This window comes from Phyllobates terribilis, unplaced genomic scaffold (assembly GCF_046119375.1).
Source record: "Phyllobates terribilis strain yellow unplaced genomic scaffold, ASM4611937v1 Scaffold_8__6_contigs__length_399053987, whole genome shotgun sequence".
Lineage (NCBI taxonomy): Eukaryota > Metazoa > Chordata > Amphibia > Anura > Dendrobatidae > Phyllobates > Phyllobates terribilis.
The window spans coordinates 346658562-346684276 of NW_027362768.1; the positions used below are offsets into that span (position 1 = coordinate 346658562).

At 45.3% G+C, this 25715-nt stretch overlaps 18 non-coding genes and 1 pseudogene across 18 annotated transcripts; all 19 read left to right on the top strand.

Moving 5' to 3' along the window:
- Positions 1 to 149: 149 nt before the first annotated feature.
- LOC141158112 (U2 spliceosomal RNA) lies at positions 150 to 340 on the top strand. The gene has a single exon (XR_012248150.1). It is a non-coding gene; the product is annotated as a U2 spliceosomal RNA (small nuclear RNA).
- Positions 341 to 1460: 1120 nt separating this feature from the next.
- LOC141158113 (U2 spliceosomal RNA) lies at positions 1461 to 1651 on the top strand. Its single transcript, XR_012248151.1, has one exon. It is a non-coding gene; the product is annotated as a U2 spliceosomal RNA (small nuclear RNA).
- A 1121-nt stretch (positions 1652 to 2772) lies between these two features.
- Positions 2773 to 2963, top strand: LOC141159413 (U2 spliceosomal RNA). Its single transcript, XR_012249420.1, has one exon. It is a non-coding gene; the product is annotated as a U2 spliceosomal RNA (small nuclear RNA).
- Positions 2964 to 4078: 1115 nt separating this feature from the next.
- On the top strand, positions 4079 to 4197 carry LOC141160275 (U2 spliceosomal RNA; annotated as a pseudogene).
- A 1098-nt stretch (positions 4198 to 5295) lies between these two features.
- On the top strand, positions 5296 to 5488 carry LOC141160118 (U2 spliceosomal RNA). The gene has a single exon (XR_012250095.1). It is a non-coding gene; the product is annotated as a U2 spliceosomal RNA (small nuclear RNA).
- Positions 5489 to 6612: 1124 nt separating this feature from the next.
- On the top strand, positions 6613 to 6803 carry LOC141158114 (U2 spliceosomal RNA). The gene has a single exon (XR_012248152.1). It is a non-coding gene; the product is annotated as a U2 spliceosomal RNA (small nuclear RNA).
- A 1123-nt stretch (positions 6804 to 7926) lies between these two features.
- LOC141158116 (U2 spliceosomal RNA) lies at positions 7927 to 8117 on the top strand. Its single transcript, XR_012248154.1, has one exon. It is a non-coding gene; the product is annotated as a U2 spliceosomal RNA (small nuclear RNA).
- Positions 8118 to 9233: 1116 nt separating this feature from the next.
- LOC141159536 (U2 spliceosomal RNA) lies at positions 9234 to 9424 on the top strand. Its single transcript, XR_012249541.1, has one exon. It is a non-coding gene; the product is annotated as a U2 spliceosomal RNA (small nuclear RNA).
- A 2605-nt stretch (positions 9425 to 12029) lies between these two features.
- LOC141160237 (U2 spliceosomal RNA) lies at positions 12030 to 12228 on the top strand. Its single transcript, XR_012250189.1, has one exon. It is a non-coding gene; the product is annotated as a U2 spliceosomal RNA (small nuclear RNA).
- A 1123-nt stretch (positions 12229 to 13351) lies between these two features.
- LOC141159473 (U2 spliceosomal RNA) lies at positions 13352 to 13542 on the top strand. The gene has a single exon (XR_012249479.1). It is a non-coding gene; the product is annotated as a U2 spliceosomal RNA (small nuclear RNA).
- Positions 13543 to 14664: 1122 nt separating this feature from the next.
- Positions 14665 to 14855, top strand: LOC141159455 (U2 spliceosomal RNA). Its single transcript, XR_012249462.1, has one exon. It is a non-coding gene; the product is annotated as a U2 spliceosomal RNA (small nuclear RNA).
- Positions 14856 to 15973: 1118 nt separating this feature from the next.
- Positions 15974 to 16164, top strand: LOC141158117 (U2 spliceosomal RNA). Its single transcript, XR_012248155.1, has one exon. It is a non-coding gene; the product is annotated as a U2 spliceosomal RNA (small nuclear RNA).
- A 1121-nt stretch (positions 16165 to 17285) lies between these two features.
- On the top strand, positions 17286 to 17476 carry LOC141159879 (U2 spliceosomal RNA). Its single transcript, XR_012249873.1, has one exon. It is a non-coding gene; the product is annotated as a U2 spliceosomal RNA (small nuclear RNA).
- A 1119-nt stretch (positions 17477 to 18595) lies between these two features.
- On the top strand, positions 18596 to 18786 carry LOC141158118 (U2 spliceosomal RNA). The gene has a single exon (XR_012248156.1). It is a non-coding gene; the product is annotated as a U2 spliceosomal RNA (small nuclear RNA).
- Positions 18787 to 19904: 1118 nt separating this feature from the next.
- LOC141158119 (U2 spliceosomal RNA) lies at positions 19905 to 20095 on the top strand. The gene has a single exon (XR_012248157.1). It is a non-coding gene; the product is annotated as a U2 spliceosomal RNA (small nuclear RNA).
- A 1116-nt stretch (positions 20096 to 21211) lies between these two features.
- LOC141158120 (U2 spliceosomal RNA) lies at positions 21212 to 21402 on the top strand. Its single transcript, XR_012248158.1, has one exon. It is a non-coding gene; the product is annotated as a U2 spliceosomal RNA (small nuclear RNA).
- Positions 21403 to 22522: 1120 nt separating this feature from the next.
- On the top strand, positions 22523 to 22713 carry LOC141158121 (U2 spliceosomal RNA). Its single transcript, XR_012248159.1, has one exon. It is a non-coding gene; the product is annotated as a U2 spliceosomal RNA (small nuclear RNA).
- A 1121-nt stretch (positions 22714 to 23834) lies between these two features.
- On the top strand, positions 23835 to 24025 carry LOC141158123 (U2 spliceosomal RNA). The gene has a single exon (XR_012248160.1). It is a non-coding gene; the product is annotated as a U2 spliceosomal RNA (small nuclear RNA).
- A 1120-nt stretch (positions 24026 to 25145) lies between these two features.
- LOC141158124 (U2 spliceosomal RNA) lies at positions 25146 to 25336 on the top strand. Its single transcript, XR_012248161.1, has one exon. It is a non-coding gene; the product is annotated as a U2 spliceosomal RNA (small nuclear RNA).
- Positions 25337 to 25715: the final 379 nt, after the last annotated feature.

Genomic DNA, 25715 nt, shown 5'->3' on the forward strand with positions numbered 1-25715 from the left:
TTGCAGCAGCAGCAAGCCGAAAAGTGCAGGCATGTGAGGGATCTAGAGGTTGACAGCATGTCTTCTTAACGGGAGTCCAGGTGGCCATCTCCACAAATGGACTTTTCAGAATCCTTGGGTGGCACCGTAGTCGGAAACCAATTCTGGTTATCGCTTCTCGGCCTTTTGGCTAAGATCAAGTGTAGTATCTGTTCTTATCAGTTTAATATCTGATACGTCCCCTATCTGGGGACCATATATTAAATGGATTTTTAGAACAGGGAGATGGAAAAAGAGCTTGCTCTGTCCACTCCACGCATTGACCTGGTATTGCAGTATCTCCAGGACCGGTGCACCCCTTCTTTAATGCAGTTTCTAAAATCAGAAAGAATTGAATTCAATGCTTTTTGTTCATTTGGCTTGTTTGTCGGATTTTGGGATGGACTCTTTGGCTTTGCTTTTCTTCTCCTCATTGGATTTTTCATGTTAAAAGTTGCAGAAGCCAGATGACAAGCTCATTTTGGTTCAACTTCAGCAACTGTGCATTGCATTGCCATGTAATGTAATGCAATGCTATCTATCTAGCTCTCCCTCTATACTTCCTTTTGGATAAACAGACATATTAGGCAAGCATTTTGGAGCTTTCACCTAAATAACTACAGGTGGTGAGATAAGCTGCACAATATAATTGACCTTTCAGTATATTGTTGCACACACACCATCTATTTAGCAAATGCCCTTGTTATCAACAGCAGCCTTTTAAACTCACCTGAGCTAACAGGTATGTGAGCTGGTTACTCTGCTGCGCTTAAAATTTCTTTTTTGGTTTGCTACAATGCCTTTTCTGAAACGTTGTCTCCCTCTGCTGGAACACTGACTTCTTTCATTTAATGCCTGCAGACTATAAAAGAGAAACCAACCCAAAAAGTTTGGTTGATTAGTCTGTGGCATTCTTTTAAACTGTTGCTTATGGCGGTCTCTGTGAGCTTCTCAGTGACATTCAGCCATCCAGGTATCCCGCCTGCAGTAGACGGAATGTGGCAATGGAACGCTGGCTGCGCGTGTCATAATAGGCTCTGAGCCTTTATATACCTGCGCACAGCAGCAGCCACCTTCAGTCTGCTGCTGGACAGCCAGCAGCAGCAGCAGCAGCAGGAGAGGTAATTAATCAGCAACCCTCCTGCTAAGGGTAGACAGCTGCTCGTTACACCCCCCCCCCCCGCCTTAATTGGTTATCCTCCCTTCCAACGTTGTTGAGGCGGGTGGGAACAGCCGGGGGTTGAGGGTACTGTGCTAAAAGAGGTGGAGTTATGCAGATCTAAAACGCGTGGATTGCAGCAGCAGCAAGCCGAAAAGTGCAGGCATGTGAGGGATCTAGAGGTTGACAGCATGTCTTCTTAACGGGAGTCCAGGTGGCCATCTCCACAAATGGACTTTTCAGAATCCTTGGGTGGCACCGTAGTCGGAAACCAATTCTGGTTATCGCTTCTCGGCCTTTTGGCTAAGATCAAGTGTAGTATCTGTTCTTATCAGTTTAATATCTGATACGTCCCCTATCTGGGGACCATATATTAAATGGATTTTTAGAACAGGGAGATGGAAAAAGAGCTTGCTCTGTCCACTCCACGCATTGACCTGGTATTGCAGTATCTCCAGGACCGGTGCACCCCTTCTTTAATGCAGTTTCTAAAATCAGAAAGAATTGAATTCAATGCTTTTTGTTCATTTGGCTTGTTTGTCGGATTTTGGGATGGACTCTTTGGCTTTGCTTTTCTTCTCCTCATTGGATTTTTCATGTTAAAAGTTGCAGAAGCCAGATGACAAGCTCATTTTGGTTCAACTTCAGCAACTGTGCATTGCATTGCCATGTAATGTAATGCAATGCTATCTATCTAGCTCTCCCTCTATACTTCCTTTTGGATAAACAGACATATTAGGCAAGCATTTTGGAGCTTTCACCTAAATAACTACAGGTGGTGAGATAAGCTGCACAATATAATTGACCTTTCAGTATATTGTTGCACACACACCATCTATTTAGCAAATGCCCTTGTTATCAACAGCAGCCTTTTAAACTCACCTGAGCTAACAGGTATGTGAGCTGGTTACTCTGCTGCGCTTAAAATTTCTTTTTTGGTTTGCTACAATGCCTTTTCTGAAACGTTGTCTCCCTCTGCTGGAACACTGACTTCTTTCATTTAATGCCTGCAGACTATAAAAGAGAAACCAACCCAAAAAGTTTGGTTGATTAGTCTGTGGCATTCTTTTAAACTGTTGCTTATGGCGGTCTCTGTGAGCTTCTCAGTGACATTCAGCCATCCAGGTATCCCGCCTGCAGTAGACGGAATGTGGCAATGGAACGCTGGCTGCGCGTGTCATAATAGGCTCTGAGCCTTTATATACCTGCGCACAGCAGCAGCCACCTTCAGTCTGCTGCTGGACAGCCAGCAGCAGCAGCAGCAGCAGGAGAGGTAATTAATCAGCAACCCTCCTGCTAAGGGTAGACAGCTGCTCGTTCCACCCCCCCCCCCCCGCCTTAATTGGTTCTCCTCCCTTCCAACGGTGTTGAGGCGGGTGGGAACAGCCGGGGGTTGAGGGTACTGTGCTAAAAGAGGTGGAGTTATGCAGATCTAAAACGCGTGGATTGCAGCAGCAGCAAGCCGAAAAGTGCAGGCATGTGAGGGATCTAGAGGTTGACAGCATGTCTTCTTAACGGGAGTCCAGGTGGCCATCTCCACAAATGGACTTTTCAGAATCCTTGGGTGGCACCGTAGTCAGAAACCAATTCTGGTTATCGCTTCTTGGCCTTTTGGCTAAGATCAAGTGTAGTATCTGTTCTTATCAGTTTAATATCTGATACGTCCCCTATCTGGGGACCATATATTAAATGGATTTTTAGAACAGGGAGATGGAAAAAGAGCTTGCTCTGTCCACTCCACGCATTGACCTGGTATTGCAGTATCTCCAGGACCGGTGCACCCCTTCTTTAATGCAGTTTCTAAAATCAGAAAGAATTGAATTCAATGCTTTTTGTTCATTTGGCTTGTTTGTCGGATTTTGGGATGGACTCTTTGGCTTTGCTTTTCTTCTCCTCATTGGATTTTTCATGTTAAAAGTTGCAGAAGCCAGATGACAAGCTCATTTTGGTTCAACTTCAGCAACTGTGCATTGCATTGCCATGTAATGTAATGCAATGCTATCTATCTAGCTCTCCCTCTATACTTCCTTTTGGATAAACAGACATATTAGGCAAGCATTTTGGAGCTTTCACCTAAATAACTACAGGTGGTGAGATAAGCTGCACAATATAATTGACCTTTCAGTATATTGTTGCACACACACCATCTATTTAGCAAATGCCCTTGTTATCAACAGCAGCCTTTTAAACTCACCTGAGCTAACAGGTATGTGAGCTGGTTACTCTGCTGCGCTTAAAATTTCTTTTTTGGTTTGCTACAATGCCTTTTCTGAAACGTTGTCTCCCTCTGCTGGAACACTGACTTCTTTCATTTAATGCCTGCAGACTATAAAAGAGAAACCAACCCAAAAAGTTTGGTTGATTAGTCTGTGGCATTCTTTTAAACTGTTGCTTATGGCGGTCTCTGTGAGCTTCTCAGTGACATTCAGCCATCCAGGTATCCCGCCTGCAGTAGACGGAATGTGGCAATGGAACGCTGGCTGCGCGTGTCATAATAGGCTCTGAGCCTTTATATACCTGCGCACAGCAGCAGCCACCTTCAGTCTGCTGCTGGACAGCCAGCAGCAGCAGCAGGAGAGGTAATTAATCAGCAACCCTCCTGCTAAGGGTAGACAGCTGCTCGTTCCACCCCCCCCCCCCCGCCTTAATTGGTTCTCCTCCCTTCCAACGGTGTTGAGGCGGGTGGGAACAGCCGGGGGTTGAGGGTACTCTGCTAAAAGAGGTGGAGTTATGCAGATCTAAAACGCGTGGATTGCAGCAGCAGCAAGCCGAAAAGTGCAGGCATGTGAGGGATCTAGAGGTTGACAGCATGTCTTCTTAACGGGAGTCCAGGTGGCCATCTCCACAAATGGACTTTTCAGAATCCTTGGGTGGCACCGTAGTCGGAAACCAATTCTGGTTATCGCTTCTCGGCCTTTTGGCTAAGATCAAGTGTAGTATCTGTTCTTATCAGTGTTTCACTTTGTCTGGGGATCCAAGATGGACAGAGTCAGGCGGGCCGTCATGTACAAGGAGCCTTGCAAGGGTGGGAAGGGCGTTCCAGATATCCCCACCCTCCTGCGATCCTCTTTTGTGTGTGATTGTGTCCGCCGGACTTTGCAAGTCAAGAATGGCTCCGCGGGCAGGTCCATGTCTCGCTTCTTCCTGCTTCCTCTTTGGAGGCGACTCGGCTGGGACAAGTGGGACAGCTCCTTCCCCTACAACTGGACGACGCCATGGTTCTACGGAGACGTCGTTCGATTTATGGGGGAACATCAACTGGAGGGACTCAAGCCCGACTTGTGGAAGCCCAAAACTATCCACAAGCTCATCAGAGCCAAGGATGACATGGAGAACATCGCAGGACTTCACCAGGACACGCTGGAGACTGTGTGGACAAATGTGTCGTCTGACAGGCTGACCAACGGGCACAAGGACTTGTCGTGGATGGCGATTCAGGGCGGACTGCCCGTCCGGTCATTCATGCATGCCCGGAACCTGTGCAAGACCCGGTACTGCCCAAGGTGCCCCTTCGTGGAGGAAACATCTTTGCACACTTTTTGGGACTGCGGATTTGCACAGCGCCTGTTGACTGCCCTTGAGGACGACCTGAGGAACTCTGTCCCCAGGGCGAGCCTATCGCACCATTCTGTGCTTTATGGACTCTTCCCTGGGGTTCATACCGTCGGAGCCATCCAGGAGGCTTGGCGCCTTATGAACTGCTTCAAGGATGCCGTTTGGGTCGCCAGGAACCGGCTCATCTTGAGGAGGGAGAGGATGTCCATCCAGGACTGCCGCAGGCTGATCCACAGCCTGCTCAGAGACTATTCCATCGTGGACGGTCCGGAGGACGAGGATGAGGACTAAACCCCTCCTCCCCCTCTCCCCTTATGTGTCTTGTCTTTCAATAAAGCTTCGGGCCTGTGATTTTCCCCTCCCCATCCCCTTTTTCCCAATCCCCATCCCTTATCACGGTTCGTCGTACTGTATTGATTGACATGCTATTTCTTTCAGATTGAGTGTTTTGTGTAGCATAGGGGTGTGATGTGTCTAGTTAGTGCGTCGTATACTCATGCTATGTAAATATGATGTAGAATTCTGTGTGTACTGGGCTGCGGCACTGTACACTGTCTGTTAACTTATTTTTTGTGCTAATAAAAGATATATTCAATCAAAAAATCTGTTCTTATCAGTTTAATATCTGATACGTCCCCTATCTGGGGACCATATATTAAATGGATTTTTAGAACAGGGAGATGGAAAAAGAGCTTGCTCTGTCCACTCCACGCATTGACCTGGTATTGCAGTATCTCCAGGACCGGTGCACCCCTTCTTTAATGCAGTTTCTAAAATCAGAAAGAATTGAATTCAATGCTTTTTGTTCATTTGGCTTGTTTGTCGGATTTTGGGATGGACTCTTTGGCTTTGCTTTTCTTCTCCTCATTGGATTTTTCATGTTAAAAGTTGCAGAAGCCAGATGACAAGCTCATTTTGGTTCAACTTCAGCAACTGTGCATTGCATTGCCATGTAATGTAATGCAATGCTATCTATCTAGCTCTCCCTCTATACTTCCTTTTGGATAAACAGACATATTAGGCAAGCATTTTGGAGCTTTCACCTAAATAACTACAGGTGGTGAGATAAGCTGCACAATATAATTGACCTTTCAGTATATTGTTGCACACACACCATCTATTTAGCAAATGCCCTTGTTATCAACAGCAGCCTTTTAAACTCACCTGAGCTAACAGGTATGTGAGCTGGTTACTCTGCTGCGCTTAAAATTTCTTTTTTGGTTTGCTACAATGCCTTTTCTGAAACGTTGTCTACCTCTGCTGGAACACTGACTTCTTTCATTTAATGCCTGCAGACTATAAAAGAGAAACCAACCCAAAAAGTTTGGTTGATTAGTCTGTGGCATTCTTTTAAACTGTTGCTTATGGCGGTCTCTGTGAGCTTCTCAGTGACATTCAGCCATCCAGGTATCCCGCCTGCAGTAGACGGAATGTGGCAATGGAACGCTGGCTGCGCGTGTCATAATAGGCTCTGAGCCTTTATATACCTGCGCACAGCAGCAGCCACCTTCAGTCTGCTGCTGGACAGCCAGCAGCAGCAGCAGCAGCAGGAGAGGTAATTAATCAGCAACCCTCCTGCTAAGGGTAGACAGCTGCTCGTTCCACCCCCCCCACCCCCCCGCCTTAATTGGTTCTCCTCCCTTCCAACGGTGTTGAGGCGGGTGGGAACAGCCGGGGGTTGAGGGTACTGTGCTAAAAGAGGTGGAGTTATGCAGATCTAAAACGCGTGGATTGCAGCAGCAGCAAGCCGAAAAGTGCAGGCATGTGAGGGATCTAGAGGTTGACAGCATGTCTTCTTAACGGGAGTCCAGGTGGCCATCTCCACAAATGGACTTTTCAGAATCCTTGGGTGGCACCGTAGTCGGAAACCAATTCTGGTTATCGCTTCTCGGCCTTTTGGCTAAGATCAAGTGTAGTATCTGTTCTTATCAGTTTAATATCTGATACGTCCCCTATCTGGGGACCATATATTAAATGGATTTTTAGAACAGGGAGATGGAAAAAGAGCTTGCTCTGTCCACTCCACGCATTGACCTGGTATTGCAGTATCTCCAGGACCGGTGCACCCCTTCTTTAATGCAGTTTCTAAAATCAGAAAGAATTGAATTCAATGCTTTTTGTTCATTTGGCTTGTTTGTCGGATTTTGGGATGGACTCTTTGGCTTTGCTTTTCTTCTCCTCATTGGATTTTTCATGTTAAAAGTTGCAGAAGCCAGATGACAAGCTCATTTTGGTTCAACTTCAGCAACTGTGCATTGCATTGCCATGTAATGTAATGCAATGCTATCTATCTAGCTCTCCCTCTATACTTCCTTTTGGATAAACAGACATATTAGGCAAGCATTTTGGAGCTTTCACCTAAATAACTACAGGTGGTGAGATAAGCTGCACAATATAATTGACCTTTCAGTATATTGTTGCACACACACCATCTATTTAGCAAATGCCCTTGTTATCAACAGCAGCCTTTTAAACTCACCTGAGCTAACAGGTATGTGAGCTGGTTACTCTGCTGCGCTTAAAATTTCTTTTTTGGTTTGCTACAATGCCTTTTCTGAAACGTTGTCTCCCTCTGCTGGAACACTGACTTCTTTCATTTAATGCCTGCAGACTATAAAAGAGAAAGCAACCCAAAAAGTTTGGTTGATTAGTCTGTGGCATTCTTTTAAACTGTTGCTTATGGCGGTCTCTGTGAGCTTCTCAGTGACATTCAGCCATCCAGGTATCCCGCCTGCAGTAGACGGAATGTGGCAATGGAACGCTGGCTGCGCGTGTCATAATAGGCTCTGAGCCTTTATATACCTGCGCACAGCAGCAGCCACCTTCAGTCTGCTGCTGGACAGCCAGCAGCAGCAGCAGCAGCAGGAGAGGTAATTAATCAGCAACCCTCCTGCTAAGGGTAGACAGCTGCTCGTTCCACCCCCCCCCCCCCCCGCCTTAATTGGTTCTCCTCCCTTCCAACGGTGTTGAGGCGGGTGGGAACAGCCGGGGGTTGAGGGTACTGTGCTAAAAGAGGTGGAGTTATGCAGATCTAAAACGCGTGGATTGCAGCAGCAGCAAGCCGAAAAGTGCAGGCATGTGAGGGATCTAGAGGTTGACAGCATGTCTTCTTAACGGGAGTCCAGGTGGCCATCTCCACAAATGGACTTTTCAGAATCCTTGGGTGGCACCGTAGTCGGAAACCAATTCTGGTTATCGCTTCTCGGCCTTTTGGCTAAGATCAAGTGTAGTATCTGTTCTTATCAGTTTAATATCTGATACGTCCCCTATCTGGGGACCATATATTAAATGGATTTTTAGAACAGGGAGATGGAAAAAGAGCTTGCTCTGTCCACTCCACGCATTGACCTGGTATTGCAGTATCTCCAGGACCGGTGCACCCCTTCTTTAATGCAGTTTCTAAAATCAGAAAGAATTGAATTCAATGCTTTTTGTTCATTTGGCTTGTTTGTCGGATTTTGGGATGGACTCTTTGGCTTTGCTTTTCTTCTCCTCATTGGATTTTTCATGTTAAAAGTTGCAGAAGCCAGATGACAAGCTCATTTTGGTTCAACTTCAGCAACTGTGCATTGCATTGCCATGTAATGTAATGCAATGCTATCTATCTAGCTCTCCCTCTATACTTCCTTTTGGATAAACAGACATATTAGGCAAGCATTTTGGAGCTTTCACCTAAATAACTACAGGTGGTGAGATAAGCTGCACAATATAATTGACCTTTCAGTATATTGTTGCACACACACCATCTATTTAGCAAATGCCCTTGTTATCAACAGCAGCCTTTTAAACTCACCTGAGCTAACAGGTATGTGAGCTGGTTACTCTGCTGCGCTTAAAATTTCTTTTTTGGTTTGCTACAATGCCTTTTCTGAAACGTTGTCTCCCTCTGCTGGAACACTGACTTCTTTCATTTAATGCCTGCAGACTATAAAAGAGAAACCAACCCAAAAAGTTTGGTTGATTAGTCTGTGGCATTCTTTTAAACTGTTGCTTATGGCGGTCTCTGTGAGCTTCTCAGTGACATTCAGCCATCCAGGTATCCCGCCTGCAGTAGACGGAATGTGGCAATGGAACGCTGGCTGCGCGTGTCATAATAGGCTCTGAGCCTTTATATACCTGCGCACAGCAGCAGCCACCTTCAGTCTGCTGCTGGACAGCCAGCAGCAGCAGCAGCAGGAGAGGTAATTAATCAGCAACCCTCCTGCTAAGGGTAGACAGCTGCTCGTTCCACCCCCCCCCCCGCCTTAATTGGTTCTCCTCCCTTCCAACGGTGTTGAGGCGGGTGGGAACAGCCGGGGGTTGAGGGTACTGTGCTAAAAGAGGTGGAGTTATGCAGATCTAAAACGCGTGGATTGCAGCAGCAGCAAGCCGAAAAGTGCAGGCATGTGAGGGATCTAGAGGTTGACAGCATGTCTTCTTAACGGGAGTCCAGGTGGCCATCTCCACAAATGGACTTTTCAGAATCCTTGGGTGGCACCGTAGTCGGAAACCAATTCTGGTTATCGCTTCTCAGCCTTTTGGCTAAGATCAAGTGTAGTATCTGTTCTTATCAGTTTAATATCTGATACGTCCCCTATCTGGGGACCATATATTAAATGGATTTTTAGAACAGGGAGATGGAAAAAGAGCTTGCTCTGTCCACTCCACGCATTGACCTGGTATTGCAGTATCTCCAGGACCGGTGCACCCCTTCTTTAATGCAGTTTCTAAAATCAGAAAGAATTGAATTCAATGCTTTTTGTTCATTTGGCTTGTTTGTCGGATTTTGGGATGGACTCTTTGGCTTTGCTTTTCTTCTCCTCATTGGATTTTTCATGTTAAAAGTTGCAGAAGCCAGATGACAAGCTCATTTTGGTTCAACTTCAGCAACTGTGCATTGCATTGCCATGTAATGTAATGCAATGCTATCTATCTAGCTCTCCCTCTATACTTCCTTTTGGATAAACAGACATATTAGGCAAGCATTTTGGAGCTTTCACCTAAATAACTACAGGTGGTGAGATAAGCTGCACAATATAATTGACCTTTCAGTATATTGTTGCACACACACCATCTATTTAGCAAATGCCCTTGTTATCAACAGCAGCCTTTTAAACTCACCTGAGCTAACAGGTATGCGAGCTGGTTACTCTGCTGCGCTTAAAATTTCTTTTTTGGTTTGCTACAATGCCTTTTCTGAAACGTTGTCTCCCTCTGCTGGAACACTGACTTCTTTCATTTAATGCCTGCAGACTATAAAAGAGAAACCAACCCAAAAAGTTTGGTTGATTAGTCTGTGGCATTCTTTTAAACTGTTGCTTATGGCGGTCTCTGTGAGCTTCTCAGTGACATTCAGCCATCCAGGTATCCCGCCTGCAGTAGACGGAATGTGGCAATAGAACGCTGGCTGCGCGTGTCATAATAGGCTCTGAGCCTTTATATACCTGCGCACAGCAGCAGCCACCTTCAGTCTGCTGCTGGACAGCCAGCAGCAGCAGCAGCAGCAGCAGGAGAGGTAATTAATCAGCAACCCTCCTGCTAAGGGTAGACAGCTGCTCGTTCCACCCCCCCCCCGCCTTAATTGGTTCTCCTCCCTTCCAACGGTGTTGAGGCGGGTGGGAACAGCCGGGGGTTGAGGGTACTGTGCTAAAAGAGGTGGAGTTATGCAGATCTAAAACGCGTGGATTGCAGCAGCAGCAAGCCGAAAAGTGCAGGCATGTGAGGGATCTAGAGGTTGACAGCATGTCTTCTTAACGGGAGTCCAGGTGGCCATCTCCACAAATGGACTTTTCAGAATCCTTGGGTGGCACCGTAGTCGGAAACCAATTCTGGTTATCGCTTCTCGGCCTTTTGGCTAAGATCAAGTGCAGTGATTTAGCGATTGCTGCCTTGGTTTTGGTTGGAGGTGTCTGGGGTACCTGGCTCGTCGGCCTTGGGGGATCGTCCTTACTTAATTGTGGGGACTTCACCCCCTTGCTGCTATAGGCGTGTCGGCTTAGTCCCCAGACAACGGGAAGCGATCATACTCGCTCCTTCTGTGTGTTGGAGTGGAGATTACGCTAATTCTGTTGGAGAATCATGGCAACAGAGGCGGAGTTGTGGCCGAAGTTGGAGGTTCCAGAACATGCACGTGTGGAGACCGCTTTCCGGATTTTTGTCCGGAGAGACTGTCAGAAGGTTAAGGACTTTCGGTTTATTATGAAGGAGATCATCTTGGGTGTCGCAAAGGTGAAAAAAGAAGACATCGTGGCAGTTATGGATTATCCCCAAAAGGGTGTCTATGACGTGTTTTTTGAGTCTAGGAAGATTTTGGAGAACTATATGGATTCTTTTGATGAATTGAGACATGAGAAGTTTGTTGGAATTCGGTTTCAACGTCACGTATTTAGTAGTGAAAAGATGGTGACAGTGAAGATGTTTTCACCACTGGTTCCAGAAGAGGACATTGTCACGTTTTTGAGTGGTTTTGCCAAGTCTGTAGTATCAAAAGGTAAAGTAATGAATGAATTCGGAGTATGGACGGGAAAGTGGAAATTTTTTGTGGAATTTAACATGAACAAGGATAGGAGTTTTTCCTACCCGCCTCAAAGGTTTAAGCTTGGTAAAGTAAGTGGGAATTTATTCTTTAATGGGATGGATTCCTTTTGTTCAATTTGTGAGGTATATGGTCATAAACGTGAAGACTGTACTGCAGAAAAGTGTTGGAAGTGTAAAGCGGAAGGACATGTTTCTAAATCATGTCCAGTAGAAAGGAATAAGTGTAACCTGTGTATGGAAATTGGGCATAGGTTTAAGGAATGCCCAAAGAGAAAGAGTAATAAGGAGAAGATGGAAAGTGCAAAGGCGGAAAAGAAAGAAAAAAAGAAGACGGTAGAGGTTCAGAGGCAAACAGAAGAGGAGGAAGCTGATAAAGAAATGGACAAAGTTAAAAAAGGAATTGCGGAAATGAAGGGAAGTGGTGTGTGTTTTGAAGCTTTTTTTCCAAAGGTAATCGCAAGTGTGAAGGCAAATAAAGAGAGGTTTTTTGAAACCTATAAGGTGGGAAGGACATGGATAGATTATGTGAATACAAACTTTGAATCTTTCTCGCAAGAGAAAGGACTGTTGGAGTATCTAACATATTATGCGTTGAAGGGAGGAATGCAGTAATGTGTTTTGTTTCCTTCCTCTATATATTATGTGTCTGAGAGGAAATACTGGTTGTTGTTTTGTTTTTTTTGTATATGCATTAAATAATGTTTTTTTGTTTTAAAATGACATGATGATGGATTTGGTCCATCACCGTTTTCAGAAGTATGGAATCGAGATGGTACTTGTAATCTGAGTGTTATGGAAAAAAAAAAAAAAAAAAAAAAAAAAAAAAATCTGTTCTTATCAGTTTAATATCTGATACGTCCCCTATCTGGGGACCATATATTAAATGGATTTTTAGAACAGGGAGATGGAAAAAGAGCTTGCTCTGTCCACTCCACGCATTGACCTGGTATTGCAGTATCTCCAGGACCGGTGCACCCCTTCTTTAATGCAGTTTCTAAAATCAGAAAGAATTGAATTCAATGCTTTTTGTTCATTTGGCTTGTTTGTCGGATTTTGGGATGGACTCTTTGGCTTTGCTTTTCTTCTCCTCATTGGATTTTTCATGTTAAAAGTTGCAGAAGCCAGATGACAAGCTCATTTTGGTTCAACTTCAGCAACTGTGCATTGCATTGCCATGTAATGTAATGCAATGCTATCTATCTAGCTCTCCCTCTATACTTCCTTTTGGATAAACAGACATATTAGGCAAGCATTTTGGAGCTTTCACCTAAATAACTACAGGTGGTGAGATAAGCTGCACAATATAATTGACCTTTCAGTATATTGTTGCACACACACCATCTATTTAGCAAATGCCCTTGTTATCAACAGCAGCCTTTTAAACTCACCTGAGCTAACAGGTATGTGAGCTGGTTACTCTGCTGCGCTTAAAATTTCTTTTTTGGTTTGCTACAATGCCTTTTCTGAAACGTTGTCTCCCTCTGCTGGAACACTGACTTCTTTCATTTAATGCCTGCAGACTATAAAAGAGAAACCAACCCAAAAAGTTTGGTTGATTAGTCTGTGGCATTCTTTTAAACTGTTGCTTATGGCGGTCTCTGTGAGCTTCTCAGTGACATTCAGCCATCCAGGTATCTCGCCTGCAGTAGACGGAATGTGGCAATGGAACGCTGGCTGCGCGTGTCATAATAGGCTCTGAGCCTTTATATACCTGCGCACAGCAGCAGCCACCTTCAGTCTGCTGCTGGACAGCCAGCAGCAGCAGCAGCAGCAGGAGAGGTAATTAATCAGCAACCCTCCTGCTAAGGGTAGACAGCTGCTCGTTCCACCCCCCCCCCCCCCCGCCTTAATTGGTTCTCCTCCCTTCCAACGGTGTTGAGGCGGGTGGGAACAGCCGGGGGTTGAGGGTACTGTGCTAAAAGAGGTGGAGTTATGCAGATCTAAAACGCGTGGATTGCAGCAGCAGCAAGCCAAAAAGTGCAGGCATGTGAGGGATCTAGAGGTTGACAGCATGTCTTCTTAACGGGAGTCCAGGTGGCCATCTCCACAAATGGACTTTTCAGAATCCTTGGGTGGCACCGTAGTCGGAAACCAATTCTGGTTATCACTTCTCGGCCTTTTGGCTAAGATCAAGTGTAGTATCTGTTCTTATCAGTTTAATATCTGATACGTCCCCTATCTGGGGACCATATATTAAATGGATTTTTAGAACAGGGAGATGGAAAAAGAGCTTGCTCTGTCCACTCCACGCATTGACCTGGTATTGCAGTATCTCCAGGACCGGTGCACCCCTTCTTTAATGCAGTTTCTAAAATCAGAAAGAATTGAATTCAATGCTTTTTGTTCATTTGGCTTGTTTGTCGGATTTTGGGATGGACTCTTTGGCTTTGCTTTTCTTCTCCTCATTGGATTTTTCATGTTAAAAGTTGCAGAAGCCAGATGACAAGCTCATTTTGGTTCAACTTCAGCAACTGTGCATTGCATTGCCATGTAATGTAATGCAATGCTATCTATCTAGCTCTCCCTCTATACTTCCTTTTGGATAAACAGACATATTAGGCAAGCATTTTGGAGCTTTCACCTAAATAACTACAGGTGGTGAGATAAGCTGCACAATATAATTGACCTTTCAGTATATTGTTGCACACACACCATCTATTTAGCAAATGCCCTTGTTATCAACAGCAGCCTTTTAAACTCACCTGAGCTAACAGGTATGTGAGCTGGTTACTCTGCTGCGCTTAAAATTTCTTTTTTGGTTTGCTACAATGCCTTTTCTGAAACGTTGTCTCCCTCTGCTGGAACACTGACTTCTTTCATTTAATGCCTGCAGACTATAAAAGAGAAACCAACCCAAAAAGTTTGGTTGATTAGTCTGTGGCATTCTTTTAAACTGTTGCTTATGGCGGTCTCTGTGAGCTTCTCAGTGACATTCAGCCATCCAGGTATCCCGCCTGCAGTAGACGGAATGTGGCAATGGAACGCTGGCTGCGCGTGTCATAATAGGCTCTGAGCCTTTATATACCTGCGCACAGCAGCAGCCACCTTCAGTCTGCTGCTGGACAGCCAGCAGCAGCAGCAGCAGCAGGAGAGGTAATTAATCAGCAACCCTCCTGCTAAGGGTAGACAGCTGCTCGTTCCACCCCCCCCCCCCCCGCCTTAATTGGTTCTCCTCCCTTCCAACGGTGTTGAGGCGGGTGGGAACAGCCGGGGGTTGAGGGTACTGTGCTAAAAGAGGTGGAGTTATGCAGATCTAAAACGCGTGGATTGCAGCAGCAGCAAGCCGAAAAGTGCAGGCATGTGAGGGATCTAGAGGTTGACAGCATGTCTTCTTAACGGGAGTCCAGGTGGCCATCTCCACAAATGGACTTTTCAGAATCCTTGGGTGGCACCGTAGTCGGAAACCAATTCTGGTTATCGCTTCTCGGCCTTTTGGCTAAGATCAAGTGTAGTATCTGTTCTTATCAGTTTAATATCTGATACGTCCCCTATCTGGGGACCATATATTAAATGGATTTTTAGAACAGGGAGATGGAAAAAGAGCTTGCTCTGTCCACTCCATGCATTGACCTGGTATTGCAGTATCTCCAGGACCGGTGCACCCCTTCTTTAATGCAGTTTCTAAAATCAGAAAGAATTGAATTCAATGCTTTTTGTTCATTTGGCTTGTTTGTCGGATTTTGGGATGGACTCTTTGGCTTTGCTTTTCTTCTCCTCATTGGATTTTTCATGTTAAAAGTTGCAGAAGCCAGATGACAAGCTCATTTTGGTTCAACTTCAGCAACTGTGCATTGCATTGCCATGTAATGTAATGCAATGCTATCTATCTAGCTCTCCCTCTATACTTCCTTTTGGATAAACAGACATATTAGGCAAGCATTTTGGAGCTTTCACCTAAATAACTACAGGTGGTGAGATAAGCTGCACAATATAATTGACCTTTCAGTATATTGTTGCACACACACCATCTATTTAGCAAATGCCCTTGTTATCAACAGCAGCCTTTTAAACTCACCTGAGCTAACAGGTATGTGAGCTGGTTACTCTGCTGCGCTTAAAATTTCTTTTTTGGTTTGCTACAATGCCTTTTCTGAAACGTTGTCTCCCTCTGCTGGAACACTGACTTCTTTCATTTAATGCCTGCAGACTATAAAAGAGAAACCAACCCAAAAAGTTTGGTTGATTAGTCTGTGGCATTCTTTTAAACTGTTGCTTATGGCGGTCTCTGTGAGCTTCTCAGTGACATTCAGCCATCCAGGTATCCCGCCTGCAGTAGACGGAATGTGGCAATGGAACGCTGGCTGCGCGTGTCATAATAGGCTCTGAGCCTTTATATACCTGCGCACAGCAGCAGCCACCTTCAGTCTGCTGCTGGACAGCCAGCAGCAGCAGCAGCAGCAGGAGAGGTAATTAATCAGCAACCCTCCTGCTAAGGGTAGACAGCTGCTCGTTCCACCCCCCCCCCGCCTTAATTGGTTCTCCTCCCTTCCAACGGTGTTGAGGCGGGTGGGAACAGCCGGGGGTTGAGGGTACTGTGCTAAAAGAGGTGGAGTTATGCAGATCTAAAACGCGTGGATTGCAGCAGCAGCAAGCCGAAAAGTGCAGGCATGTGAGGGATCTAGAGGTTGACAGCATGTCTTCTTAACGGGAGTCCAGGTGGCCATCTCCACAAATGGACTTTTCAGAATCCTTGGGTGGCACCGTAGTCGGAAACCAATTCTGGTTATCGCTTCTCGGCCTTTTGGCTAAGATCAAGTGTAGTATCTGTTCTTATCAGTTTAATATCTGATACGTCCCCTATCTGGGGACCATATATTAAATGGATTTTTAGAACAGGGAGATGGAAAAAGAGCTTGCTCTGTCCACTCCACGCATTGACCTGGTATTGCAGTATCTCCAGGACCGGTGCACCCCTTCTTTAATGCAGTTTCTAAAATCAGAAAGAATTGAATTCAATGCTTTTTGTTCATTTGGCTTGTTTGTCGGATTTTGGGATGGACTCTTTGGCTTTGCTTTTCTTCTCCTCATTGGATTTTTCATGTTAAAAGTTGCAGAAGCCAGATGACAAGCTCATTTTGGTTCAACTTCAGCAACTGTGCATTGCATTGCCATGTAATGTAATGCAATGCTATCTATCTAGCTCTCCCTCTATACTTCCTTTTGGATAAACAGACATATTAGGCAAGCATTTTGGAGCTTTCACCTAAATAACTACAGGTGGTGAGATAAGCTGCACAATATAATTGACCTTTCAGTATATTGTTGCACACACACCATCTATTTAGTAAATGCCCTTGTTATCAACAGCAGCCTTTTAAACTCACCTGAGCTAACAGGTATGTGAGCTGGTTACTCTGCTGCGCTTAAAATTTCTTTTTTGGTTTGCTACAATGCCTTTTCTGAAACGTTGTCTCCCTCTGCTGGAACACTGACTTCTTTCATTTAATGCCTGCAGACTATAAAAGAGAAACAAACCCAAAAAGTTTGGTTGATTAGTCTGTGGCATTCTTTTAAACTGTTGCTTATGGCGGTCTCTGTGAGCTTCTCAGTGACATTCAGCCATCCAGGTATCCCGCCTGCAGTAGACGGAATGTGGCAATGGAACGCTGGCTGCGCGTGTCATAATAGGCTCTGAGCCTTTATATACCTGCGCACAGCAGCAGCCACCTTCAGTCTGCTGCTAGACAGCCAGCAGCAGCAGCAGCAGCAGGAGAGGTAATTAATCAGCAACCCTCCTGCTAAGGGTAGACAGCTGCTCGTTCCACCCCCCCCCCCCCGCCTTAATTGGTTCTCCTCCCTTCCAACGGTGTTGAGGCGGGTGGGAACAGCCGGGGGTTGAGGGTACTGTGCTAAAAGAGGTGGAGTTATGCAGATCTAAAACGCGTGGATTGCAGCAGCAGCAAGTCGAAAAGTGCAGGCATGTGAGGGATCTAGAGGTTGACAGCATGTCTTCTTAACGGGAGTCCAGGTGGCCATCTCCACAAATGGACTTTTCAGAATCCTTGGGTGGCACCGTAGTCGGAAACCAATTCTGGTTATCGCTTCTCGGCCTTTTGGCTAAGATCAAGTGTAGTATCTGTTCTTATCAGTTTAATATCTGATACGTACCCTATCTGGGGACCATATATTAAATGGATTTTTAGAACAGGGAGATGGAAAAAGAGCTTGCTCTGTCCACTCCACGCATTGACCTGGTATTGCAGTATCTCCAGGACCGGTGCACCTTTTCTTTAATGCAGTTTCTAAAATCAGAAAGAATTGAATTCAATGCTTTTTGTTCATTTGGCTTGTTTGTCGGATTTTGGGATGGACTCTTTGGCTTTGCTTTTCTTCTCCTCATTGGATTTTTCATGTTAAAAGTTGCAGAAGCCAGATGACAAGCTCATTTTGGTTCAACTTCAGCAACTGTGCATTGCATTGCCATGTAATGTAATGCAATGCTATCTATCTAGCTCTCCCTCTATACTTCCTTTTGGATAAACAGACATATTAGGCAAGCATTTTGGAGCTTTCACCTAAATAACTACAGGTGGTGAGATAAGCTGCACAATATAATTGACCTTTCAGTATATTGTTGCACACACACCATCTATTTAGCAAATGCCCTTGTTATCAACAGCAGCCTTTTAAACTCACCTGAGCTAACAGGTATGTGAGCTGGTTACTCTGCTGCGCTTAAAATTTCTTTTTTGGTTTGCTACAATGCCTTTTCTGAAACGTTGTCTCCCTCTGCTGGAACACTGACTTCTTTCATTTAATGCCTGCAGACTATAAAAGAGAACCCAACCCAAAAAGTTTGGTTGATTAGTCTGTGGCATTCTTTTAAACTGTTGCTTATGGCGGTCTCTGTGAGCTCCTCAGTGACATTCAGCCATCCAGGTATCCCGCCTGCAGTAGACGGAATGTGGCAATGGAACGCTGGCTGCGCGTGTCATAATAGGCTCTGAGCCTTTATATACCTGCGCACAGCAGCAGCCACCTTCAGTCTGCTGCTGGACAGCCAGCAGCAGCAGCAGCAGCAGGAGAGGTAATTAATCAGCAACCCTCCTGCTAAGGGTAGACAGCTGCTCGTTCCACCCCCCCCCCCGCCTTAATTGGTTCTCCTCCCTTCCAACGGTGTTGAGGCGGGTGGGAACAGCCGGGGGTTGAGGGTACTGTGCTAAAAGAGGTGGAGTTATGCAGATCTAAAACGCGTGGATTGCAGCAGCAGCAAGCCGAAAAGTGCAGGCATGTGAGGGATCTAGAGGTTGACAGCATGTCTTCTTAACGGGAGTCCAGGTGGCCATCTCCACAAATGAACTTTTCAGAATCCTTGGGTGGCACCGTAGTCGGAAACCAATTCTGGTTATCGCTTCTCGGCCTTTTGGCTAAGATCAAGTGTAGTATCTGTTCTTATCAGTTTAATATCTGATACGTCCCCTATCTGGGGACCATATATTAAATGGATTTTTAGAACAGGGAGATGGAAAAAGAGCTTGCTCTGTCCACTCCACGCATTGACCTGGTATTGCAGTATCTCCAGGACCGGTGCACCCCTTCTTTAATGCAGTTTCTAAAATCAGAAAGAATTGAATTCAATGCTTTTTGTTCATTTGGCTTGTTTGTCGGATTTTGGGATGGACTCTTTGGCTTTGCTTTTCTTCTCCTCATTGGATTTTTCATGTTAAAAGTTGCTGAAGCCAGATGACAAGCTCATTTTGGTTCAACTTCAGCAACTGTGCATTGCATTGCCATGTAATGTAATGCAATGCTATCTATCTAGCTCTCCCTCTATACTTCCTTTTGGATAAACAGACATATTAGGCAAGCATTTTGGAGCTTTCACCTAAATAACTACAGGTGGTGAGATAAGCTGCACAATATAATTGACCTTTCAGTATATTGTTGCACACACACCATCTATTTAGCAAATGCCCTTGTTATCAACAGCAGCCTTTTAAACTCACCTGAGCTAACAGGTATGTGAGCTGGTTACTCTGCTGCGCTTAAAATTTCTTTTTTGGTTTGCTACAATGCCTTTTCTGAAACGTTGTCTCCCTCTGCTGGAACACTGACTTCTTTCATTTAATGCCTGCAGACTATAAAAGAGAAACCAACCCAAAAAGTTTGGTTGATTAGTCTGTGGCATTCTTTTAAACTGTTGCTTATGGCGGTCTCTGTGAGCTTCTCAGTGACATTCAGCCATCCAGGTATCCCGCCTGCAGTAGACGGAATGTGGCAATGGAACGCTGGCTTTGCGTGTCATAATAGGCTCTGAGCCTTTATATACCTGCGCACAGCAGCAGCCACCTTCAGTCTGCTGCTGGACAGCCAGCAGCAGCAGCAGCAGCAGGAGAGGTAATTAATCAGCAACCCTCCTGCTAAGGGTAGACAGCTGCTCGTTCCACCCCCCCCCCGCCTTAATTGGTTCTCCTCCCTTCCAACGGTGTTGAGGCGGGTGGGAACAGCCGGGGGTTGAGGGTACTGTGCTAAAAGAGGTGGAGTTATGCAGATCTAAAACGCGTGGATTGCAGCAGCAGCAAGCCGAAAAGTGCAGGCATGTGAGGGATCTAGAGGTTGACAGCATGTCTTCTTAACGGGAGTCCAGGTGGCCATCTCCACAAATGGACTTTTCAGAATCCTTGGGTGGCACCGTAGTCGGAAACCAATTCTGGTTATCGCTTCTCGGCCTTTTGGCTAAGATCAAGTGTAGTATCTGTTCTTATCAGTTTAATATCTGATACGTCCCCTATCTGGGGACCATATATTAAATGGATTTTTAGAACAGGGAGATGGAAAAAGAGCTTGCTCTGTCCACTCCACGCATTGACCTGGTATTGCAGTATCTCCAGGACCGGTGCACCCCTTCTTTAATGCAGTTTCTAAAATCAGAAAGAATTGAATTCAATGCTTTTTGTTCATTTGGCTTGTTTGTCGGATTTTGGGATGGACTCTTTGGCTTTGCTTTTCTTCTCCTCATTGGATTTTTCATGTTAAAAGTTGCAGAAGCCAGATGACAAGCTCATTTTGGTTCAACTTCAGCAACTGTGCATTGCATTGCCATGTAATGTAATGCAATGCTATCTATCTAGCTCTCCCTCTATACTTCCTTTTGGATAAACAGACATATTAGGCAAGCATTTTGGAGCTTTCACCTAAATAACTACAGGTGGTGAGATAAGCTGCACAATATAATTGACCTTTCAGTATATTGTTGCACACACACCATCTATTTAGCAAATTCCCTTGTTATCAACAGCAGCCTTTTAAACTCACCTGAGCTAACAGGTATGTGAGCTGGTTACTCTGCTGCGCTTAAAATTTCTTTTTTGGTTTGCTACAATGCCTTTTCTGAAACGTTGTCTCCCTCTGCTGGAACACTGACTTCTTTCATTTAATGCCTGCAGACTATAAAAGAGAAACCAACCCAAAAAGTTTGGTTGATTAGTCTGTGGCATTCTTTTAAACTGTTGCTTATGGCGGTCTCTGTGAGCTTCTCAGTGACATTCAGCCATCCAGGTATCCCGCCTGCAGTAGACGGAATGTGGCAATGGAACGCTGGCTGCGCGTGTCATAATAGGCTCTGAGCCTTTATATACCTGCGCACAGCAGCAGCCACCTTCAGTCTGCTGCTGGACAGCCAGCAGCAGCAGCAGCAGGAGAGGTAATTAATCAGCAACCCTCCTGCTAAGGGTAGACAGCTGCTCGTTCCACCCCCCCCCCCGCCTTAATTGGTTCTCCTCCCTTCCAACGGTGTTGAGGCGGGTGGGAACAGCCGGGGGTTGAGGGTACTGTGCTAAAAGAGGTGGAGTTATGCAGATCTAAAACGCGTGGATTGCAGCAGCAGCAAGCCGAAAAGTGCAGGCATGTGAGGGATCTAGAGGTTGACAGCATGTCTTCTTAACGGGAGTCCAGGTGGCCATCTCCACAAATGGACTTTTCAGAATCCTTGGGTGGCACCGTAGTCGGAAACCAATTCTGGTTATCGCTTCTCGGCCTTTTGGCTAAGATCAAGTGTAGTATCTGTTCTTATCAGTTTAATATCTGATACGTCCCCTATCTGGGGACCATATATTAAATGGATTTTTAGAACAGGGAGATGGAAAAAGAGCTTGCTCTGTCCACTCCACGCATTGACCTGGTATTGCAGTATCTCCAGGACCGGTGCACCCCTTCTTTAATGCAGTTTCTAAAATCAGAAAGAATTGAATTCAATGCTTTTTGTTCATTTGGCTTGTTTGTCGGATTTTGGGATGGACTCTTTGGCTTTGCTTTTCTTCTCCTCATTGGATTTTTCATGTTAAAAGTTGCAGAAGCCAGATGACAAGCTCATTTTGGTTCAACTTCAGCAACTGTGCATTGCATTGCCATGTAATGTAATGCAATGCTATCTATCTAGCTCTCCCTCTATACTTCCTTTTGGAAAAACAGACATATTAGGCAAGCATTTTGGAGCTTTCACCTAAATAACTACAGGTGGTGAGATAAGCTGCACAATATAATTGACCTTTCAGTATATTGTTGCACACACACCATCTATTTAGCAAATGCCCTTGTTATCAACAGCAGCCTTTTAAACTCACCTGAGCTAACAGGTATGTGAGCTGGTTACTCTGCTGCGCTTAAAATTTCTTTTTTGGTTTGCTACAATGCCTTTTCTGAAACGTTGTCTCCCTCTGCTGGAACACTGACTTCTTTCATTTAATGCCTGCAGACTATAAAAGAGAAACCAACCCAAAAAGTTTGGTTGATTAGTCTGTGGCATTCTTTTAAACTGTTGCTTATGGCGGTCTCTGTGAGCTTCTCAGTGACATTCAGCCATCCAGGTATCCCGCCTGCAGTAGACGGAATATGGCAATGGAACGCTGGCTGCGCGTGTCATAATAGGCTCTGAGCCTTTATATACCTGCGCACAGCAGCAGCCACCTTCAGTCTGCTGCTGGACAGCCAGCAGCAGCAGCAGCAGCAGGAGAGGTAATTAATCAGCAACCCTCCTGCTAAGGGTAGACAGCTGCTCGTTCCACCCCCCCCCCCCGCCTTAATTGGTTCTCCTCCCTTCCAACGGTGTTGAGGCGGGTGGGAACAGCCGGGGGTTGAGGGTACTGTGCTAAAAGAGGTGGAGTTATGCAGATCTAAAACGCGTGGATTGCAGCAGCAGCAAGCCGAAAAGTGCAGGCATGTGAGGGATCTAGAGGTTGACAGCATGTCTTCTTAACGGGAGTCCAGGTGGCCATCTCCACAAATGGACTTTTCAGAATCCTTGGGTGGCACCGTAGTCGGAAACCAATTCTGGTTATCGCTTCTCGGCCTTTTGGCTAAGATCAAGTGTAGTATCTGTTCTTATCAGTTTAATATCTGATACGTCCCCTATCTGGGGACCATATATTAAATGGATTTTTAGAACAGGGAGATGGAAAAAGAGCTTGCTCTGTCCACTCCACGCATTGACCTGGTATTGCAGTATCTCCAGGACCGGTGCACCCCTTCTTTAATGCAGTTTCTAAAATCAGAAAGAATTGAATTCAATGCTTTTTGTTCATTTGGCTTGTTTGTCGGATTTTGGGATGGACTCTTTGGCTTTGCTTTTCTTCTCCTCATTGGATTTTTCATGTTAAAAGTTGCAGAAGCCAGATGACAAGCTCATTTTGGTTCAACTTCAGCAACTGTGCATTGCATTGCCATGTAATGTAATGCAATGCTATCTATCTAGCTCTCCCTCTATACTTCCTTTTGGATAAACAGACATATTAGGCAAGCATTTTGGAGCTTTCACCTAAATAACTACAGGTGGTGAGATAAGCTGCACAATATAATTGACCTTTCAGTATATTGTTGCACACACACCATCTATTTAGCAAATGCCCTTGTTATCAACAGCAGCCTTTTAAACTCACCTGAGCTAACAGGTATGTGAGCTGGTTACTCTGCTGCGCTTAAAATTTCTTTTTTGGTTTGCTACAATGCCTTTTCTGAAACGTTGTCTCCCTCTGCTGGAACACTGACTTCTTTCATTTAATGCCTGCAGACTATAAAAGAGAAACCAACCCAAAAAGTTTGGTTGATTAGTCTGTGGCATTCTTTTAAACTGTTGCTTATGGCGGTCTCTGTGAGCTTCTCAGTGACATTCAGCCATCCAGGTATCCCGCCTGCAGTAGACGGAATGTGGCAATGGAACGCTGGCTGCGCGTGTCATAATAGGCTCTGAGCCTTTATATACCTGCGCACAGCAGCAGCCACCTTCAGTCTGCTGCTGGACAGCCAGCAGCAGCAGCAGCAGCAGCAGGAGAGGTAATTAATCAGCAACCCTCCTGCTAAGGGTAGACAGCTGCTCGTTCCACCCCCCCCCCGCCTTAATTGGTTCTCCTCCCTTCCAACGGTGTTGAGGCGGGTGGGAACAGCCGGGGGTTGAGGGTACTGTGCTAAAAGAGGTGGAGTTATGCAGATCTAAAACGCGTGGATTGCAGCAGCAGCAAGCCGAAAAGTGCAGGCATGTGAGGGATCTAGAGGTTGACAGCATGTCTTCTTAACGGGAGTCCAGGTGGCCATCTCCACAAATGGACTTTTCAGAATCCTTGGGTGGCACCGTAGTCGGAAACCAATTCTGGTTATCGCTTCTCGGCCTTTTGGCTAAGATCAAGTGTAGTATCTGTTCTTATCAGTTTAATATCTGATACGTCCCCTATCTGGGGACCATATATTAAATGGATTTTTAGAACAGGGAGATGGAAAAAGAGCTTGCTCTGTCCACTCCACGCATTGACCTGGTATTGCAGTATCTCCAGGACCGGTGCACCCCTTCTTTAATGCAGTTTCTAAAATCAGAAAGAATTGAATTCAATGCTTTTTGTTCATTTGGCTTGTTTGTCGGATTTTGGGATGGACTCTTTGGCTTTGCTTTTCTTCTCCTCATTGGATTTTTCATGTTAAAAGTTGCAGAAGCCAGATGACAAGCTCATTTTGGTTCAACTTCAGCAACTGTGCATTGCATTGCCATGTAATGTAATGCAATGCTATCTATCTAGCTCTCCCTCTATACTTCCTTTTGGATAAACAGACATATTAGGCAAGCATTTTGGAGCTTTCACCTAAATAACTACAGGTGGTGAGATAAGCTGCACAATATAATTGACCTTTCAGTATATTGTTGCACACACACCATCTATTTAGCAAATGCCCTTGTTATCAACAGCAGCCTTTTAAACTCACCTGAGCTAACAGGTATGTGAGCTGGTTACTCTGCTGCGCTTAAAATTTCTTTTTTGGTTTGCTACAATGCCTTTTCTGAAACGTTGTCTCCCTCTGCTGGAACACTGACTTCTTTCATTTAATGCCTGCAGACTATAAAAGAGAAACCAACCCAAAAAGTTTGGTTGATTAGTCTGTGGCATTCTTTTAAACTGTTGCTTATGGCGGTCTCTGTGAGCTTCTCAGTGACATTCAGCCATCCAGGTATCCCGCCTGCAGTAGACGGAATGTGGCAATGGAACGCTGGCTGCGCGTGTCATAATAGGCTCTGAGCCTTTATATACCTGCGCACAGCAGCAGCCACCTTCAGTCTGCTGCTGGACAGCCAGCAGCAGCAGCAGCAGCAGGAGAGGTAATTAATCAGCAACCCTCCTGCTAAGGGTAGACAGCTGCTCGTTCCACCCCCCCCCCCCGCCTTAATTGGTTCTCCTCCCTTCCAACGGTGTTGAGGCGGGTGGGAACAGCCGGGGGTTGAGGGTACTGTGCTAAAAGAGGTGGAGTTATGCAGATCTAAAACGCGTGGATTGCAGCAGCAGCAAGCCGAAAAGTGCAGGCATGTGAGGGATCTAGAGGTTGACAGCATGTCTTCTTAACAGGAGTCCAGGTGGCCATCTCCACAAATGGACTTTTCAGAATCCTTGGGTGGCACCGTAGTCGGAAACCAATTCTGGTTATCGCTTCTCGGCCTTTTGGCTAAGATCAAGTGTAGTATCTGTTCTTATCAGTTTAATATCTGATACGTCCCCTATCTGGGGACCATATATTAAATGGATTTTTAGAACAGGGAGATGGAAAAAGAGCTTGCTCTGTCCACTCCACGCATTGACCTGGTATTGCAGTATCTCCAGGACCGGTGCACCCCTTCTTTAATGCAGTTTCTAAAATCAGAAAGAATTGAATTCAATGCTTTTTGTTCATTTGGCTTGTTTGTCGGATTTTGGGATGGACTCTTTGGCTTTGCTTTTCTTCTCCTCATTGGATTTTTCATGTTAAAAGTTGCAGAAGCCAGATGACAAGCTCATTTTGGTTCAACTTCAGCAACTGTGCATTGCATTGCCATGTAATGTAATGCAATGCTATCTATCTAGCTCTCCCTCTATACTTCCTTTTGGATAAACAGACATATTAGGCAAGCATTTTGGAGCTTTCACCTAAATAACCACAGGTGGTGAGATAAGCTGCACAATATAATTGACCTTTCAGTATATTGTTGCACACACACCATCTATTTAGCAAATGCCCT